This window comes from Eurosta solidaginis, chromosome 1 (assembly GCF_040869045.1).
Source record: "Eurosta solidaginis isolate ZX-2024a chromosome 1, ASM4086904v1, whole genome shotgun sequence".
NCBI lineage: Eukaryota > Metazoa > Arthropoda > Insecta > Diptera > Tephritidae > Eurosta > Eurosta solidaginis.
In genome coordinates, this window is record NC_090319.1 from 64872312 (window position 1) to 64892257 (window position 19946).

The window sequence follows — 19946 nt, forward strand, 5'->3', positions numbered from 1 at the left end:
TAACAATATAGCAATAACAAAACCAAATATTAGTATACATATAAATATTAATACAATAAATAAATAATAACAACACTTACCATTTAAAAAATAAAATTAGCTATTAAGTGCATCGAATCGTCAAAAGATTGAGTACTTACATCAATACCAACGTAAACTTAACACAATTATATAAACACTATCTGACAATTAAAAACAAAAAAATTACAAAATTCTTACAGTAATAAATGTACACTGCAAATTAACACTAAAAAAAATAAAACCGTTTAATAAATTGTTCGCTTCTCTGGAGGGGGAGTATATGTAGAGTTATCTCAAACAAACAAATATACTTGTTATATTTTAAATTTATTCTTATTATATTATTTATTTTTTATTAATTAATTTTATTTTTTATTTATTAATTTTAAGTCATCAAAAATATCTTTTAAAAAAATAAAGTTTAAAATATATTAATCAAAATTAAATAGAAAATTATTATTTTCTATAAAGACATATGACTCTTTTGAATAGTGAGACGATATTCAATATCAAACTATTGATATACATAACTGCAAGTGTTGGTACCTCTCGAGCTTGTAACACTTAGCTTAGTAACTTGATTGATCTTTCACTTATGAGCAAAACTGAGGTACCGAAGTTTGTAAGTAGATTTAAGCTTTAAAGTAGGAATGACACACAAATCTGCCTAACGGCTCCAAAAGGGACTGAGATGTGAAGGTCACAATCTACTCGCACTACCCGTATATGTCAACGCCATTTAAACAATTTTTTTCGACAGCCAAACAATAAAACCTCATTGGAATTATAAATCAAGGGCGAGTTTGGTAAGCTATAAACCGAGGTTCGAGGTCTATATGAATGGTCGGCAGTAAAAACGGGATGTATTTAATAAAAGCGAAGCTTCTGAACATATCCGTAAAAGTTCGGTAAAAGAAAAATGGGCGGCAAAAATGGGACTTTTGGGGGTTTCCATTAAAATGGGGGCACTACGATTCATACAATAAAAAAAAGACATACCAGATCATTCAATTAAAGATGAATACATCATGTTATTCAGGAAAGGGGGAATGCCACTACTTCGAGATTGCTTAGTGAACATGACTTCCAAGATTATTATACTCAGCTGAGCAGAGCTCACAGAGTATATTAACTTTGTCCGCATAACGGTAATCCGTAACGGCATAAACTAATCGAGATAGATATAGACTTCTATATATCAAAATGATCTGGGTGAAAAAAGAAATTCATTTAGCCATGTCCGTCCATCCGTCCGTCCGTCTGTAAACACGATAACTTGAGTAAATTTTGAGGTATCTTGATTAAATTTGGTATGTAGGTTCCTGGGTGCTCATCTCAGATCGCTATTTAAAATGAACGAAATCGGACCACAACCACGTCCACTTTTTCGATATCGAAAATTCCGAAAAACCGAAAAAGAGCGATAATTCATTACCAAAGACGGATAAAGCGATGAAACTTTGTATGTGCGTTGACCTTATGATGCAAAATAGAAAATTAGTAAATTTTTGGACAATGGGCGTGGCACCGCCTACTTTTAAAAGAAGGTAGTTTAAAAGTTTCGCAAGCTGTAATTTCGCAGTCGTTGAAGATATCATTATGAAATTTGGCAGGGACGTTACTCCTATTACTATATGTACGCCTAATAAAAATTAGCAAAATCGGATAACGCACACGCCCACTTTAAAAAAAATTTTTTTAAAGTCAAATTTTAACAAAAAATTTAAAATCTTTACAGTATATAAGTAAATTATGCCAACATTCAACTCCAGTAATGATATGGTGCAACAAAATGCAAAAATAAAAGAAAATTTCAAAATGAAAGTGGCTCTGCCCTTTTTCATTTAATTTGTCTAGAATACTTTTAATGCCATAAGTCGAACAAAAATTAGCCAATCCTTGTGAAATTTGGTAGGGGCATAGATTCTATGACGATAACTGTTTTCTGTGAAAATGGGCAAAATCGGTTGAAGCCACGCCCAGTTTTTGTACACAGTCGACCGTCTGCCCTTCCGCTGGCCGTTAACACGATAACTTGAGCAAAAATCGATATATCTTTACTAAACTCAGTTCACGTACTTATCTGAACACACTTTATCTTGGTATAAAAAATGGCCGAAATCCGACAATGACCACGCCCACTTTTCGATATCGAATATTACGAAAAATGAAAAAATGCCATAATTCTATACTAAATGTGAAAAAAGTTATGAAACCTTGTAACTGGATTGGTTTATTGACACAAAATATAACTTTAGAAAAAACTTTGTAAAATGGGTGTGACACCTAACATATTAAGTAGAAGAAAATGAAAAAGTTTTGCAGGGCGAAATCAAAAGCCCTTGGAATCTTGGCAGCAATACTGTTCGTGGTATGACATATATAAATAAATTAGCGGTACCCGACAGATGATGTTCGGGGTCAGCATGGTCCACATTTGGGTCGATAACTCGAAAACGCCTTCACATATACAACTACCACCACTTCTTTTTAAAACCCTCATTTAATACCTTTAATCTGATACCTATATCGTACAAAAACATTATAGATTCACCCCTGGTCCATCTTTATGGCGATATCCTGAAATTGCGTTCACCTATAGAACTAAGGCCCACTCCCTTTTAAAATACTCTTTAATACCTTTCATTTGAAACCTATGTCATACAAACACATTCCAGGGTTACCCCTAAGTTCATTTTGCTAAATGGTAATTTTCCCTTATTTTGTCTCCAAAGCTCTCAGCTGAGTATGTAATGTTCGGTTACACCCGAACTTAGCATTCCTTACTTGTTTTAAGATTCATTTGGATGCAATTTTGGGCAATTTTAGGATAACTTTGGCATTTTGTTGGAAGCATTTCGAGACTATTTCGGGGACAATTTCAGAATCACTTCCGGATTTTTTTAGAATCATTTCGAGAATTTTTCCAAGCACTTTTAGGACTTTATAAGATAACTTTGGGATTATTTTCAAAATCGTTTCGAAACTATTTCGTGACAACAAATTTTGTTCAGTCAATATGAAGCTACGTAAGTGCCATTTTGACCATGCGTAACGGATTGACGGACTCAGACCAAATTTTGAAGGGGATGGAAATGTATCGCACATTCATGGAACTTTTTGGACTAATTCGTGAATATTTCGAGAAGACTTGAGGAGCTCTTCGCGATTATACTTCAGGTTCACTTTGAAACTATTTCCATGCAATTTTGGGGCAATTTTAAGACCACTTCTGGATAAGTTTCGGAATCATTTAGACACTATTTTGGAACCCATTTGGAACAATTTCAGAATCCCTTCGGGATTACTATAGTAGGCATTTGTGCTTTGGCGGCCACCGTGGTGTGATGGTAGCGTGCTCCGCCTATCACACCGTATGCCCTGGGTTCAACTCGTGGGCAAAGCAACATCAAAATTTTAGAAATAAGGTTTTTCAATTAGAAGAAAATTTATCTAAGCGGGGTCGCCCCTCGGAAGTGTCTGGCAAGCGCTCCGAGTGTATTTCTGCCATGAAAAGCTCTCAGTGAAAACTCATCTGCCTTGCAGATGCCGTTCGGAGTCGGCATAAAACATGTAGGTCCCGTCCGGCCAATTTGTAGGGAAAAATCAAGAGGAGCACGACGCAAATTGGAAGAGAAGCTCGGCCTTAGATCTCTTCGGAGGTTATCGCGCCTTAAATTAATTTTTTTTTTTTTTAATTTATTTGTGCTTTGCACACAGAGTATATTAACTTTGACTGGATAACGGTTGGTACAACCAAAGGAATCGAGATAGATATGGACTTCCATATATCAAAATCATCAGTGTCGAAAAAAAAATTTTATTGACCCATGTCCGTCCCTCCGTCCGTCTGTCCGTTAACACCATAACTTGAGTAAATATTGAGATATCTTCACCAAATTTGGGACACGAGCTAATCTGGGCCTAGAATAGATTGGTATTGAAAATGAGCGAAATAGGATGATAACCACGCACACATTTTATATATATAGGTCATTCCATTTCAGACACCCGGTCCGCGCAGGACATGATTTTTGATTTCGATGAAATTTTAATATGTTGTTCTTTGGGCAAAATAATGAAACACGTATTTTTTTTTTTTTTGCCTCAAAAAAATTTTTTTTCGCTTTTATCGGCAATTGAATTCGATAAAATGCAATTGATATTTTATTCCCCTATTTTTTCAACTGTGTCCGGGTGTCTTGAAATGGAATGCGCCTTCTTCATTTGTTCTTTTTTTTTATAGATGAAATATTTATTTCTATAACTGAGTAAATAAAACATGTTAAGGCCGCGGCACAATGACATTTTTCATATAGATGCGTTTAACACAAGCTTATGCATTCCATATGAAGGAACTTCAGACTTGGCAATTACGGTTTATTTCGCCTTGCCCATTCACATCAACATTTCGTGAAGCACTGTTATAAACATTCTCCCTATACAACAAAAATATTTCCTAACATATTTGGTGCCGTATTCATTTGTTATATAGCAGTTTTTAATTGAGAAAAATGTTAGAAAAGTTACCAACGAGTGGGAAAAACAATTTCACATGCAAAGTGTGCCAGCACCCTTAGCCAAAGCAAATGTCAAATTCTTCTTCTTATTCTTTGCTTGCAACAAAAGTTGCAAGTTGACTACTTTTTCATGTCAGATGGCGCCAGTGTCGCTCAATATGCCGTCCTCCATAAAAATACGTGCAATCTACTCATAATGCATAAGACTGAGTTAAACGCATCTTTATGAAAAACTGCTTATGTGACGTGGATTTTAGTAGATAGTACTCCTAGTTATGTATTTAGTTGAGTGTTTTCATATTAAATGTAGGAATGATGTAAACACCTTAAAGATATATTTACACAAGAATTCTGTTAAACAGCATTTCAGCCATGCAAACATATTTATGCCATATGGCGTCGCAGAGTCAAAGTTTACTAATTGTAGTGGTGGTAGAGCGCTCCTTCTACCACACCGAAGATAATGGGTTCAATGCCAGGGCAAAGCAACATGAAAACATCTGGAAAAAGTGTTTTAAATTAGAAAAAAATGTGTTTCCGATCGGGGTCTCAGTGAAAACTAATCTGCCTTGCATATGCTGTTCGAAGTCGGTGTAAATCATGTAGCTTCCGTCCCGCCAATTTGTAGAAAAAAAATTAAAAGTAGAACGACCCAAATAGGAAGAGAAGCTCGGCCCAAAATCTCTTCGGAGGTTAGCGCGCCTTGTGTTTATTTATTTTATGTGCCTTTTGTGATATGGCTTATCACATCAAATGATACCGAAAAATTAATTATTGAGCTAAAGTGTCAAGACTAAAAAAATAAATAGTCTATTGAGCACACGAGCTGTGAACGTCTTAATTTCGTACTTTATTCAGCGTTTAACTGACTAAGGCATTATGTTGGTTTGTGCTAGAAAGAGGGTATTGCCAGACGGTGCAATATCTGTAGTTTACTAGCTGAATCGGTACTTAATATAGTGTTAGCTATCAAATTTCAATCTGGAACTAACTCTGTTATTATACTCAGTTGAGCAGAGCTCACAGAGTATATTAACTTTGATTGGATAACGGTTGGTTATACAGGTATAAAGGAATCGAGATAGATATAGACTTCCATATATCAAAATCATCAGTATCGAAAAAAAATTTGATTGAGGCATGTCCGTCCGTCCGTCCGTCCGTCCGTCTGCCCGTTAACACGATAACTTGAGTAAATTTTGAGGTATCTTGATGAAATTTGGAATGTAGATTCCTGGGCACACACCTCAGATCGCTATTTAAAATGAACGATATCGGACTATAACCATGCCCACTTTTTCGATATCGAAAATTTCGAAAAACCGAAAAAATGCGATAATTCATTTCCAAAAGCGGTTAAAGTGATGAAACTTGGTAGATTGGTTAACGTTATGATGCAGAATAGAAAATTAGTAAGATTTTGGACAATGGGCGTGGCGCCGCCCACTTTTACAAGAAGGTAATTTAAAACTTTTGCAAGCTTTAATTTGGCAGTCGTTGAAGATATCATGATGAAATTTGGCAGGAACGTTACTACTATTACTATATATGTGCTAAATAAAAATTAGCAAAATTGGATGAAGAACACGCCCACTTTTTAAAAAAAATTTGTTTAAAATTCAAATTTTAACAAAAAATTTAATATCTTTTCTGTATATTAGTAAATTATGTCAAAATTCAATTCCAGTAATGATATGATGCAACAAATACAAAAATAAAAGAAAATCTCAAAATGGGCGTGGCTCCGCCTATTTTCATTTAGTTTGTCTAGAATACTTTTAATGCCATAAGTCGAACAAAAATTTACCAAACCTTCTCAAATTTGGTACGGGCATAGATTCTATGATGGTAACTGTTCTCTGTAAAAATGGGCGAAATCGGTGGAAGCCACGCCCAGTTTTTATACACAGTCCACCGTCTGTCCTTCCGGTCGGCCGTGTACACAATAACTTGAGCAAACATCGATATATCTTTACTAAACTTAGCCCACGTACTAATCTGAACTCACTTTATCTCGGTATAAAAAATGGCCGAAATCCGGCCATAACCACGCCCACTTTATCGATATCGAAAATTACGAAAAATGAAAAAAATGCCATAATTCTATACCAAATACGAAAAAAGGGATGAAACATGGTAACTGGATTGGTTTATTGACGCAAAATATAACTTTGGAAAAAACTTTGTAAAATGGGTGTGACACCTACCATATTAAGTAGAAGAAAATGAAAAGTTCTACAAGGCGAAATCAACAGCCCTTGGAATCTTGGCAGGAATACTGTTAGTGGTATTGCATATATAAATAAATTAGCAGTACCCGACAGATGATTTTCTGGATCACCTGGTCCACATTTTGGTCGATGTCCCGAGAACGCCTTCACATATACATCTAAGGGCCACTAGCTTTTAAAACCCTCATTAATACCTTTAATTTGATATCCACATCGTACAAACACATTTTAGAGTCACCCCTGGCCCATCCTAATGGCGATATCTCGAAAAGGCGTCCACCTATAGACCTAATGCCCACTCCCTCTTAAAATGCTCAGTAACACCTTTCGTTTGATACCCATATCGTACAAACATTCTCGAGTCACCCCTTGCCCACCCTAATGGCGATATCTCGAAAAGGCGTCCACCTATAGACATAATGTCCACTCCCTCTTAAAATGCTCAGTAACACCTTTCGTTTGATACCCATATCGTACAAACATTATAGAGTCACCCCTGGCCCACCCTAATGGCGATATCTCGAAAAGGCGTCAACCTATAGACCTAATGCCCACTCCCTCTTAAAATGCTCAGTAACACCTTTCGTTTGATACCCATATCGTACAAACATTCTAGAGTCACCCCTGACCCACCCTAATGGCGATATCTCGAAAAGGCGTCCACCTATAGACCTAATGCCCACTCCCTCTTAAAATGCTCAGTAACACCTTTCGTTTGATATGGCGATATCTCGAAACGGCGTCGACCTATGGAACTAAGGATTACTCCCTTTTAAAATACTCATTACTACCTTTCATTTGATACCCATATCGTACAAACACATTCTAGAGTCACCCTGGCCCACCCTAATGGCGATATCTCGAAAAGGCGTCCACCTATAGACCTAATGCCCATTCCTTCTTAAAATGCTCAGTAACACCTTTTGTTTGAAACCCATATCGTACAAACATTCTAGAGTCACCCTTGGTCCACCTTTATGGCGATATCTCGTAAAGGCTCCACCTATAGAACTAAGGATTACTCCCTTTTAAAATACTCATTACCACCTTTCATTTGATACCCATATCGTACAAACACATTCTAGAGTCACCCCTGGCCCACCCTAATGACGATATCTCGAAAAGGCGTCCACCTATAGACCTAATGCCCACTCCCTCTTAAAATGCTCAGTAACACCTTTCGTTTGATACCCATATCGTACAAACATTCTAGAATCAACCCTGGCCCACCCTAATGGCGATATCTCGAAAAGGCGTCCACCTATAGACCTAATGCCCACTCCCTCTTAAAATGCTCAGTAACACCTTTCGTTTGATACCCATATCGTACAAACATTCTAGAGTCACCCTTGGTCCACCTTTATGGCGATATCTCGAAAAGGCTCCACCTATAGAACTAAGGATTACTCCCTTTTAAAATACTCATTACCACCTTTCATTTGATACCCATATCGTACAAACACATTCTAGAGTCACCCCTGGCCCACCCTAATGACGATATCTCGAAAAGGCGTCCACCTATAGACATAATGTCCACTCCCTCTTAAAATGCTCAGTAACACCTTTCGTTTGATACCCATATCGTACAAACATTCTAGAGTCACCCCTGACCCACCCTAATGGCGATATCTCGAAAAGGCGTCCACCTATAGACCTAATGCCCACTCCCTCTTAAAATGCTCTGTAACACCTTTCGTTTAATACCCATATCGTACAAACATTCCAGAGTCACCCTTGGTCCGCCTTTATGGCGATATCTCGAAAAGGCGTCCACCTATAGAACTAAGGATTACTCCCTTTTAAAATACTCATTACCACCTTTCATTTGATACCCATATCGTACAAACACATTCTAGAGTCACCCTGGCCCACCCTAATGGCGATATCTCGAAAAGGCGTCCACCTATAGACCTAATGCCCACTCCCTCTTAAAATGCTCAGTAACACCTTTCGTTTGATACCCATATCGTACAAACATTCTAGAGTCACCCTTGGTCCACCTTTATGGCGATATCTCGAAAAGGCGCCCACCTATAGAACTAAGGATTACTCCCTTTTAAAATACTCATTACTACCTTTCATTTGATACCCATATCGTACAAACACATTCTAGAGTCACCCTGGCCCACCCTAATGGCGATATCTCGAAAAGGCGTCCACCTATAGACCTAATGCCCATTCCTTCTTAAAATGCTCAGTAACACCTTTTGTTTGAAACCCATATCGTACAAACATTCTAGAGTCACCCTTGGTCCACCTTTATGGCGATATCTCGTAAAGGCTCCACCTATAGAACTAAGGATTACTCCCTTTTAAAATACTCATTACCACCTTTCATTTGATACCCATATCGTACAAACACATTCTAGAGTCACCCCTGGCCCACCCTAATGACGATATCTCGAAAAGGCGTCCACCTATAGACCTAATGCCCACTCCCTCTTAAAATGCTCAGTAACACCTTTCGTTTGATACCCATATCGTACAAACATTCTAGAATCAACCCTGGCCCACCCTAATGGCGATATCTCGAAAAGGCGTCCACCTATAGACCTAATGCCCACTCCCTCTTAAAATGCTCAGTAACACCTTTCGTTTGATACCCATATCGTACAAACATTCTAGAGTCACCCTTGGTCCACCTTTATGGCGATATCTCGAAAAGGCTCCACCTATAGAACTAAGGATTACTCCCTTTTAAAATACTCATTACCACCTTTCATTTGATACCCACATCGTACAAACACATTCTAGAGTCACCCCTGGCCTACCCTAATTGCGATATCTCGAAAAGGCGTCCACCTATAGACCTAATGCCCACCCCTCTTAAAATGCTCAGTAACACCTTTCGTTTGATACCCATATCGTACAAACATTCTAGAGTCACCCCTGGCCCACCCTAATGGCGATATCTCGAAAAGGCGTCCACCTATAGAGCTAATGCCCACTCCCTCTTAAAATGCTCAGTAACACCTCTCGTTTGATTCCCATATCGTACAAACACATTCTAGAGTCACCCCTGGCCCACCCTAATGACGATATCTCGAAAAGGCGTCGTCCACCTATAGACCTCATGCCCACTCTCTCTTAAAATGCTCAGTAACACCTTTCGTTTGATACCCATATCGTACAAACATTCTAGAGTCACCCTTGGTCCACCTTTATGGCGATATCTCGAAAAGGCGTCCACCTATAGAACTAAGGATTACTCCCTTTTAAAATACTTATTAGCATCTTTCATTTGATACCCATATCATACAAACACATTCTAGAGTCACCTCTGGCCCACCCTAATGGCGACATTTCGAAAAGGCGTCCACCTATAGACCTAATGCCCACTCCCTCTTAAAATGCTCAGTAACACTTTTCGTTTGATACCCATATCGTACAAACATTCTAGAGTCACCCCTGGCCCACCCTAATGGCGATATCTCAAAAGGCGTCCACCTATAGACCTAATGCCCACTCCCTCTTAAAATGATCAGTAACACCTTTCATTTGATTCCCATATCGTACAAACACATTCTAGAGACACCCTTGGTCCACCTTTATGGCGATATCTCGAAACGGCGTTCACCTATAGAACTAAAGCCCATTCCCTTTTAAAATACTCATTACCACCTTTCATTTCATACCCATATCGTACAAACAAATTCTAGAGTCAGCCCTGGTCCACCTTTATGGCGATATCCCTAAATGGCGTCCATCTATAGAACTATGGCCTACTCTCTCTTAAAATACTCTTTAATACTTTCCATTTGATACACATGTCATAAAACCACATTCCAGGGTTACCCTAAGTTCATTTTCCTACATGGTGATTTTCCTTATTTTGTTTCCATAGCTCTCAACTGAGTATGTAATGTTCGGTTACACCCGAACTTAGCCTTCCTTTCTTGTTTTTTGTAATTTTTTTTTAATAAAAATATTGTTTCATAAGTTTATTTTTTATACTTATATATTTGACTCTGAGTAGTTCATTTAGTTTAGAAATTTTTTTCTTTTCAATTTTATTTACATATTTTTCATAAATTTCTTTATGTCTTCGTTTCGTTTTAGTTTTTAATTGGCTTTTTTAGTTTAAGTTTTTCTGTTTTAAAACGGTTTTATATTTAGCTTGACTTGACAGGCTGGCTGGTTGGCACGAATTTTGAAACTTGGAACATAGACGATGACAATGCAATAATGAGAAAAAAACTCCAATAGGTGGCGCATGGATCGAAATATTTCTAAAAATCGCATTTGTGGTCCGATTTGGCTCATATTTGGAACATATAATACTTACAAGAATAGAAAGCGACCTATGAAAAAATCGCCGCTAGGTGACGCAAGGATCGATATATTCACAAAAATCGTATTTGTGGTCCGATTTGGCTCATATTTGGAACACATAATACATACAAGTATAGAAGCTAGGTGGCGCATGGATCGAAATATTTCTAAAAATCGCATTTGTGGTCCGATTTGGCTCATATTTGGAACATATAATACTTACAAGAATAGAAATCGACCTATGAAAAAATCGCCCCTACGTGGTGCAAGGATCGATATATTCACAAAAATCGTCTTTGTGGTCCGATTTGGCTCATATTTGGAACACATAATACTTACAAGAATAGAAAGCGACCTATGAAAAAATCGCCGCTAGGTGACGCAAGGATCGATATGTTCACAAAAATCGTATTTGTGGTCCGATTTGGCTCATATTTGGAACACATAATACATACAAGTATAGAAGCTAGGTGGCGCAAGGATCGAGATATTCACAAAAATCGTGAGTGTGGTGCGATTTGACTCATATTTGGAACACATAATACATACAAGAATAGAGAGCGACCTATGAAAAAAGCGCCGCTAGGTGGTGAAAGGATCGATATATTCACAAAAACCGTATTTGTGGTCCGATTTGGCTCATATTTAGAAGACATAATACATACAAGAATAGAAAGCGACCTATGATGTCCGATTTGGCTCATATTTGGAACAAATATTACATACAGTCCGGTAGAAATGACATCAAAATATATTAGAGTTGGAGGAGGGACAAGCATACGTGGCGCAGAGTCGAGTAAAGTCTTTAGAAGCATTATGTATTGAGGACTTTGATTGTAACAAATTCTCAGGAAAGAGTCCTTGTAATAATGAGTCACTAAATGGACTAATAGAATGAGAAATAATAGGCAATTAAATAAAAGCGTTGGACGCGTCAAATTTCTATTGACCAACTGAACCTTAATGAGGTTATGCTACGCCTCGTATTTTTAGAAATTTCACGCGCCCAACGCTTTATTATCAACGCCCGAAATTGATGAGGAGTGTGATGAATAGTACCTAGGACCTACCTACTTATTTTCTAGCTTTTAGTATTGTTATTACTTCATGTAAGTATTGTTTTCAATAAAACCGTTTAACTTAAAAAAAATTGTTTATTACTTAATTTTTTTTCGCTTAAAATTTTCTTACGATAAATTTTTTTTTTTTTTTTGTTCTTTCTCAATTTGTGTAGCCTTTTTTATTTGTTTAGTTTTATTTTTTTTCGCATTTTTTGTTGTATTATTTTTTAACTTTTTTATTACATTATTTTTTCGCAAATGTGATTTTTTTGGTTAAGATATATTTGTCTTAATTTTTTATTTCATATTTTATTGCTTTTCATTTATATTTTTGTTTTGTTTTCATAAACTTGTTTCTTTGTATTCTTGGATTTTTGTAAGTTGGCGCCAAAACTTTTCAATACAAAGTTGATTTATTGTTTAAATTTTTTTATTAATATTTTATTTAATTTGCAGGGTTTTTTTAATAAGTTTTTAAAAATTTGTTGTGTTTATTTTAAATTCTTTTTTTTATACTCAGTTGAGCAGAGCTCACAGAGTATATTAACTTTGATTGGATAACGGTTGGTTGTACAGGTATAAAGGAATCGAGATAGATGTAGACTTCCATATATCATAATCATCAGTATCGAAAAAAAATTCGATTGAGCCATGTCCGTCCGTCCGTCCGTCCGTCTGTCCGTTAACACGATAACTGGAGTAAATTTTGAGGTATCTTGATGAAATTTGGCATGTAGGTTCCTGGGCACTCATCTCAGATCGCTATTTAAAATGAATGATATCGGACAATAACCACGCCCACTTTTTCGATATCGAAAATTTAGAAAAATCGAAAAAGTGCGATAATTCATTACCAAATACGGATTAAGCGATGAAACTTGGTAAGTTAGTTGAACATATGACGCAGAATAGAAAAATAGTAAAATTTTGGACAATGGGCTTGGCACCGCCCACTTTTAAAAGAAGGTAATCTAGAAGTTTTGCAAGCTGTTATTTGGCAGTCGTTGAAGATATCATGATGAAATTTGGCAGGAACGTTACTCCTATTACTATATGTCGACCACGCCCACGACCGACGCCTTTTCGAGATATCGCCATAAAGGTGGACCAGAGGTGACTCTAGAATTTGTTTGTACGATATGGGTATCAAAATAAAGGTATTAATGAGGGGTTTAAAATGGAGTGGCCTTCAGTTGTATATTTGAAGACCTTTTCGAGATATCGACCAAAATGTGTCGGGTACCGCTAATTTATTTATGTATGCAATACTACGAACAGTCTTCCTGCCAAGATTCCAAGGGCTTTTGATTTCGCCCTGCAAAACTTTTTAATTTTCTTCTACTTAATATGGTAGGTGTCACACCCATTTTACAAAGTTTTTTTTTAAAGTTATATTTTGCGTCAATAGACCAATCCAATTACCATGTTTCATCCCTTTTTTCGTATTTGGTATATTATTATGGCATTTGTTTCATTTTTCGTAATTTTCGATATCGAAAAAGTGGGCGTGGTCATAGTCGGATTTCGCCCATTTTTAATACCAAGATAAAGTGAGTTCAGATAAGTACGTGAACTAAGTTTAGTAAAGATAAATTGATTTTTGCTCAAGTTATCGTGTTATGGGCCGATCGGAAGGACAGACGGTCGACTGTGTATAAAAACTGGGCGTGCCTTCAACTTATTTCGCCCATTTTCACAGCAAACAGTCATCGTCATAGAATCTATGCCCCTACCAAATTTCACAAGGATTGGTTAATTTTTGTTCGACTTATGGCATTAAAAGTATTCTAGACAAATTAAATGATAAAGGGCGGAGCCACGTTCATTTTGAAATTTTCTTTCATTTTTGTATTTTGTTGCACCCTATCATTACTGGAGTTGAATGTTGACATAATTTACTTATATACTGTAAAGATATAAAATTTTTTGTTATAATTTGACTTAAACAATTTTTTTTTAAAAGTGGGCGTGTTCGTCATTCGATTTTGCTAATTTTTATTTAGCACACATATAGGAATAGAGGTAACGTTCTTGCTAAATTTCATCATGATATCTTCAACGCCTGCCAAATTACGGCTTGCAAAACTTTCAAATTACCTTCTTTCAAAAGTGGGCGGTGCCACGCCCATTGTCCAAAATTTTACTATTTGTCTATTCTACTTCATAACGTCAACCCACCTATCAAATTTCATCGCTTTAACCGTCTTTGGTAATGAATTATCGCACTTTTTGGTTTTTTCGAAATTTTCGATATCGAAAAAGTGGGCGTCGTTATAGTCCGATTTCGTTCATTTTAGATAGCGATCTGAGATGAGTGACCAGGCACCTACATACCAAATTTCATCAAGACACCTCAAAACTTACATGGCGACCGTGATCCAGGTAGGTGGTGGTGCGGAATTTTTCAATAAATCGTGGTAAAAAGTGGCAGTGGGTGAAATGAGAGAAAAAATCAAAATTATAATAAAAATAAACCTAAAACTACGACCAAAATATACGGAAGTAATGCAAAATCTATTAAAATAATAAAAATTCTAAAACCTACAATCAAATACAGCGGAAATAATACAACTAACTAAAACTCACAAATAAAAAGAAACGGAGGAAATATTAACTCTGAAAAAAAAGAAAATTTTTCGGAAATCGTAACGGCATATAAACCCACGCCACTAAATACCGGCAGAGTATTCGCCATTTTACATCCACCACGACCACCAGCGAACATCAACGGCAGTAGCAATGTCAGCACCAGCGAACATAAGCGACATGCATCAACGCCACCAGCGAACAACACCAAGCAAGCAAAAGCAGCAGCAGGATTAACACCAGCATCGAGGCAGCAGTGGCAGCACAAAAATAAGTATACACATATGTATATATGTATGTAGAAAAAAAATTTTTTGGTAAACACATATACGTATGTATGTATACCAAACATAATAATTCCATTAAATGGGGTGATTTCGCTTTGCATACCATATACTTACAGATTTTTTTTTTTCCCCTTCAATTACACAGTGCAAACATTTTAAATTTAAATTGAATTTTAACTTTTTTGCATCAATCAAAAAATTGTTCTACTAAAATTTACAAAAAAAATACAAAGAATTAAGTTCAAAAATATACAAAAAAATTCAAAAAAAAAAAAAATACAAAAAATTCAAAAAATATACAAAAAAAATTCAAAAAATTCAAAAAATAAAATGAAATTGGTCATACATAAAATTTATATTTTCAACAAAAATTTGCATTAATGCATACCCAAATATAGCACAACATACAACGTCTATATTTGCAACATTATACATTTTTATAAAGTGGGTGGATATATACATATACATTAACACACTTTGTGAAAATTTAATTACTTTCGAATACATTCAATACTTTTAAAACACTTTAAAAATTTACTACATTAAAACTTTATTAAATTCTCACTGCATTCTATTTGAAAATACTTTAAACTACAAAAAATGGTAAAACAAAATAAGATTTAATATAAAAATATATACAAAAAAAAGAAGGCATTTTGCTAAGAAACGGCGCGGCCGACACGCTAAATTATGAAAATTTAATAAATTTTTACAATTACATACGGAACATTTTGCTGCGAAACGGTGCGGCCGACACGTTAAATAATATTGTAATAAATACTAAATTGCAATAAACATATCAAGTTTAAAATTAATATCGTCTTGCGAAAATTGGGAAAAAATAGATCAGTCTTCCATTGTAGGTCGTATATGGTAGCACACCCGGTACAAAACAAAATTTTTCAAAGCCAAAACTTAATTGACGGTTCATCTGGAATACAATTCAATCAACTTTCAAGCAATTCTAACTTCAAATAACCCTAACAAATTTATGCCAAAACTCAATACAAAATTTAAGTAAAGCGGTTTCAAATTAGATTATAAAATCATTTTAAATTTCCTTTCAAGTAAAAAAATTTTTTTTTCACATTCATGACACAAACTCGCCACTTTCTCTAATTCAACTTAGGTGATAAAACCCTTTCAAATTCCCTTTCAATCCTAATTTGGTTATACTCATAACTCAAACAATATAGGTTATAAAAAAAACCATTCCAAATTTCTTTTTCATTCAAATTCGTCCATATTCATACCTCAAACTTGCAACTTTTTCACAATTCGATTTAGATTATAAAATCATTTCAACCTTCTTTTTCATTCAAATTCCTTAATATCCAAGCACACAAAGCTGCAAGTGTAAGAGTCTTTCTTCTGCTAATGTCAAATTTCGAAACAAAATTCAAAGAATTGAGATAAAATTTCTTTAAAATTAAAAAACGCGTTTTGCATACAGGTCGTTCTTTACCGACAAGGCAAGAGAAGTTAGATGAATATAAAAATTCTTTAATTGAGGCATATAATAACATTTTAGTAGAGGTAAATGGTCATTTTGAAAACCGACCTCGGCCAATTGTTGTGAATAAAAGTTTATCACGTTGTAGGGAAGAATTAATTAAATGTTTTACAAAACTCAACTGCACAGTTAAAGTACCAACGAACTACAGCGACTTAGTCCAAGATAACATTTTTATACCAGATACTGATCGGAAAGAAAAAGAATCCTTCGACGCATACAAAATCGAATCTGAGGAAGAAGAAGAATTCTCTGACTCATCAAAGCCGGAAACACTCGACAGTCGTATCGGTGAACAAAGTTGTTCTTTACCTCATACTGAAAATATTTCATTACAAGAAACTTCTGTGGTTTCGATAACCCAGTCGTTACATCAAACAATTCTTTAGGGCTTTTAACAACTTTCTCAAATTCCAACCAATCTCGTACCAATTTTCTAGAACCAACAATAATGGCTACACCAGAGCAAAAGAGACACTTTATTGGGTCGTGGGCGCCCTTATTTAGGGAAAACTATAACGGTGACCCCTTAGCGCTAGACTCCTTCATAGATAAAATTGAACTAGTAGAAGGCTGTATAGATCCAGATCTTATGCCAACTTTCATTTCACTCGTTAAATCGAAGCTCGAAGGGAAAGCTTGAGAAGCTATTCCGACAAATATAACATCTATTCAAGAAATTAAAGATACACTTAAAAGTCGAATAAAGCCAGACAATTCAAAAGTCGTTGCAGGGAAAATAGCTTCACTTAAAGCTACGAACAATAATTTAAACGAGTTTGCTAAACGAATAGAGGAATTATCTGATTCTTTAGAGAGGTCTCTAATTATCGAGGGCATATCAAAAGCCAAAGCGCACGAGATGGCAGTCGAACAGTCAGTAAACGTTTGTAGGCTAAATACGCGCTCAGACTTAGTCAAATCAATTCTCGCATCATCCTCTTTTAGTGACGCAAAAGCCGTAGTAGCAAAAATGATAGTCGAATAAAACAATCAGACTACAGAAAGACAGGTATTAGCTTTTCGATCAAGGTTTAACAATTAAACCAACTTTCGCAATAACAATAGAGGCAATGACTACTACAACAACAATAATAGATACAACAACCATAGTAATTTCAATAGGTTTAATAACAATAATAATTTCAATAGGTACAACAACAATAATAACGGTAGATACAATAATAACAATCAAAATAGGCAAAACAACGACAATCGAAACAATAGTAACTCGCGTAACACTATCAACAGTCAAAATAGGCTAGAAAACAGAACCAATACTAACGCCGGAAGTTCAAATACGCGAAATAATGCAAACGTTCGCTCTTTAAACTTGTTCGCCCCTCAGCAGCGAACACTGAGGGACGAGGAGGTAAACGAATAAATATTAAAAATATTTTTTCTCTAAATCTAAATTACTCAGATTTTATCGAAATTTATATAACCGGATCTAACAAATTATGTACATTTTTACTAGATACACAAGCTGATATTTCTCTGATTAAAATTTCAAGCTTAAATAAGCAAATTCCAATTAATTCTGACGATATGGTTAATATCACAGGCGTTACATCAAATTTTGTTGCTACTTTGGGTAAAATAAACATAGACCTAAATTTTTCTAATAATCTAGTCGAACATAGCTTACATGTGGTAAACGATGACTTCAATATCCCATTAGAGGGTATACTGGGTAAAGACTTTCTTCATCATAACAAATGTGTAATAGATTATTCAAATAGTAGCATCTCATTCTGGGCAAATAAAGAAAAAGTCAATATGCCAATCCTACACGGAACAGAAAGAGATATATATGTGTGTTATACCACCAAGATGCGAAGTTTTTCGAATTTTCGACTTAGGTCACTCAACAACTCCACTTTTCGTTGAATCTCAAGAAACACAAAAAGGCGTATTTACCGCAAGATGTATTACAAATTCCAATAATCCAGTCATAAAATTAATCAATACCACAAGTGAGGTACAATTCGTACACAAAAATTCTATTAAAGCAGAAAACTTATCTTATTATCACGTCTACGTAATCGACAAAACTAAGTCAGATGAGAAGCGAATTAACGAAATAACTTCGATCTTAAAAGATCAAATTCCTAAAGATGCACCATCTGAACTTTTATATCTATGCATACAATATGCTGACATATTCGCGCTTGACAACGATAAGATGACGTTAAATAATTTTTATGAGCAGAAATTGCGGTTAACTGACAACGAACCAGTGTATATAAAGAACTATCGTCTACCCTATTCGCAGCGGGAAGAAATTAACAGACAAGTTACAAAGTTATTAGAAAATGATTTAATAGAAGAAAGCTATTCTAACTACAACAGTCCTCTTATCTTAGTTCCTAAAAAGAAAATAAATGGCAAAAAAGCATACCGAATGTGTGTTGACTTTCGCGCAGTTAACAAGAAGCTAATAGCAGACAAATTTCCATTAGCACGAATCGATGATATTTTAGACAATCTTGGCAGAGCCAAATTTTTCTCAACCTTAGACCTTTTTTCTGGATTTCACCAAATACCATTACACGTAGATTCACGCGATATAACCTCATTTTGTACTGATCGCGGAGCGTAGCGATGGAAGGTATTGCCATTTGGGTTGAATATTGCACCAAATTCGTTTTCTAGGATGATGACCATCGCATTTTCAGGAATACCACCTAATGTAACTTTTCTTTATGTAGATGACATTAGAGTCATCGGCTGTAGCGAATCCCATTACATTAAAAATTTTTCTAAAGTATTCAATACTTGTAGATCATTCAACCTTAAACTCAATCCAAATAAATGTAATTTTCTAAGACCAGAAGTAACATTCCTAGGACACAAATGCTCAGCTGAAGGTCTGTCACCAGACGAATCTAAAATAGACGCAATTCGTAACTGAACTAAGCCAACAGACAAGGACGCTGTAAGATGGTTTGTAGCTTTTGCCAACTACTACAGACGCTTTATTCCAAACTTTGCATCTCTGGCAGCACCTCTGAATAGACTGAATAGAAAAAGAGTAGCATTTAACTGGGACGCAGCATGCGATAAAGCTTTTGATGCACTAAGAGCATCCCTAATGTCACCAAAGATATTACAATACCCGGATTTTTCCAAACAGTTTACCATTACAGTAGACGCTTCTAAGACGGGATGTGGAGCAATACTCAGCCAAGAACATCAAGGCAGCGATTTGCCCATATTTTATGCGTCAAAATCTTTTAATGAGGCAGAAAAAAAGAAAGCCATCATTGAGTGGGAATTACTAGCCATTTATTTTGCCATTAAACAATTCAGACCCTACGTTTATGGAAATCACTTTATTGTAAAATCAGATCACAGGCATTTAGTCTATTTATTCAATATGAAAGACCCATCTTCAAAACTTTCTAGAATTAGACTTGAGTTGGCAGAATACAATTTCACAATAGAGTACATAC

The 19946-nt window shown here is 35.7% G+C and overlaps 1 protein-coding gene across 4 annotated transcripts in view; it reads right to left on the bottom strand.

Annotated features, from left to right (window-relative positions):
* Positions 1-19946, bottom strand: part of LOC137233799 (serine proteinase stubble-like) — a 727732-nt gene that overhangs the window by 568999 nt on the left and 138787 nt on the right. The window lies entirely within an intron of this gene.